Raw genomic sequence first — 2,257 nt, forward strand, 5'->3', positions numbered from 1 at the left:
AATGGGTCGCCAATTTCTAATTTCCTCCCTTTCCCCCTTGTGCTTGTAGATGAGGGTGATGATGCCTTTCCTCATGGATTCTGACATACTACCGGCCAGGAGCATACTCTCGTACACTCCTAGCAGGTCTGGGCCGATCAAGTCCCACAGAGCCGAATACAACTCCGTCGGCAAGCCGTCGCTTCCGGGGGTTTTACTCTTCTCCAAGGACTCGAGGGCCTTAGTCAGTTCATCAGGAGTTAGCGGTTTGTCCAGGCTCTCCCGCGTACTGTGGTCTAAGACCTCCGTGATAGAGGACAGGAAGGACTGGGAGGCCGTGCTGTCCGTGGGCTTCACGTCATACAATCCGGCATAAAAGGATTTGCTGATCCTCAGAATGTCGGACCGTGATGACTTTACTGAGCCGTCTTCTTCCTTCAGGCTGCTGATCACAGAGCGCTCTCTGTGTACCTTTTGGAAGAAGAAACGTGAGCACGTCTCATCCTGCTCCATGGAGCGGACTCTGGAACGGAAGATGATCTTGGAGGCCTCCGAGGCAAAGTGCGAGGCTTGCTGGCCCTTCACCTCTTGGAGCTCCTCCTTGACATCGACCCCCATCGACTGCAGCCGGAGCAGATTCTGCATCTTTTTCTGGAGTCGGGACATTTCCCTCGGTTCCTTTCTAGCTTTCTGGGTGCCTTTGAGGATGAAAAACCTCTTGATGTTTCCCTTGATCGCTTCCCACCAGTGCGTCAGGGACTCAAAGAGGGGTTTCACGGTTCTCCAACCTTTGTAATCCCTCTTGAGCTCCTCAATGTTCTCTGGGGTCAGCAGTTGCACATTTAGCTTCCATGCCCCCCTGCCCACCCTCAGGTCCTTCTCCAAGTGGCAGTCCGCCAGTAGGAGGCAGTGGTCAGAGAAGAACACCGGCTTGACCTCGGTGGATCTGACTGTGAATGCACGGGACACAAACAGGAAGTCTATCCTGGAACGAATGGACCCGTCTGGCCGCGACCAGGTGTATCTACGCTGCGCTCCGTCTGCAGGGTTGCTGAAGACGTCGTGCAGCTTGGCATCCTTAACTGTTTCCATCAGGGATCTGGACGTAGCGTCCAATCTGCTGCCGGCCCTGCCAGCGAGTGTTGGGTGAGAGTGCGTGTTTTTTGTGTGTAGCTGCTGCGGGTGAGTGAGTGAGTGAGAGAGAGAGAGAGAGAGAGAGAAAGAAAGAAAGTTGGATTTTGGAACATGTACATGTTGAGAAGTAAAGAAAGCAGATGTTTGTAAGAAAACTATTTTTAGCATTGAAAATCCCCTGGAAAGGGGAGGGTGCACCGTTCCCAGAGATACTGCAATACCGGGTCGATGCGTGGAGTGGACGGAGCAAGCCCCTATTCCATCTCCCTGCTCCAAAAATCAATTTAATATATGGTCCCCAGATAAGGGACGTATCAGATATTAAACTGATAAGAACAGATTTTTTTTTTTTTTTTTTTTTTATAAAAATATACTTTATTCATAAAAATCTTCAATCACATTCAAAACCATTTCAAAAACAACATTACAAGGGTACAATCCAGGTTAAACTTTTACAAAATGTATCACCAGGTGCATCAATACAAACAATATTACAGTCATTTACAGCCTTTCATTTTGATCTGTACAGCCCGAGGGGCTCTAAACAGTTCCCAGTCTCTCGGTGCGCTGTGGTAGAAAGGTCTTAGACAGCGACCCTTCCCCATTGCGCCTTTGCGGCAGCTGCCCCAAGCTTTAGTGCGTCCCTCAGCACGTAGTCCTGGACTTTGGATTGTGCCAGTCCGCAACAATCGGTCGGGGACAACTCTTTGTGCTGGAAGACCAACAAGTTTCGGGCAGACCAAAGCGCGTCTTTCACCGAGTTGATGATCCTCCAGCTGCAGTTGATGTTTGTCTCGGTGTGTGTCCCTGGGAACAGCCCGTAGAGCACAGAGTCCTGTGTCACAGAACTGCTCGGGATGAACCTCGACAGCAACCACTGCATCTCTCTCCAGACTTTCTTTGCAAAGGCACAATCCACAAGGAGGTGAACAACGGTCTCTTCCCCACCACAGCCACCTCGAGGGCATCGTGCAGAGGGGGTGAGACTCCTGGCGTGTAGGAAGGATCTGACGGGGAGGGCCTTTCTCACCACCAGCCAAGCTACGTCTTGGTGCTTGTTGGAAAGTTCTGGCGATGAGGCATTCTGCCAAATGACTTTGACAGTCTGCTCGGGGAACCATCCCACAGGGTCCACCCTCTCCTT

General features: G+C 51.1%; 1 non-coding gene across 1 annotated transcript; it reads right to left on the bottom strand.

The window, feature by feature from the left end:
- Nucleotides 1-1,300: 1,300 nt before the first annotated feature.
- Nucleotides 1,301-1,485, bottom strand: LOC144676138 (U2 spliceosomal RNA). The gene has a single exon (XR_013575252.1). It is a non-coding gene; the product is annotated as a U2 spliceosomal RNA (small nuclear RNA).
- Between the last annotated feature and the right edge of the window lie 772 nt (nucleotides 1,486-2,257).

This window comes from Cetorhinus maximus, unplaced genomic scaffold (assembly GCF_964194155.1).
Source record: "Cetorhinus maximus unplaced genomic scaffold, sCetMax3.hap1.1 HAP1_SCAFFOLD_1388, whole genome shotgun sequence".
In the NCBI taxonomy this organism is placed as follows: Eukaryota; Metazoa; Chordata; class Chondrichthyes; order Lamniformes; family Cetorhinidae; genus Cetorhinus; species Cetorhinus maximus.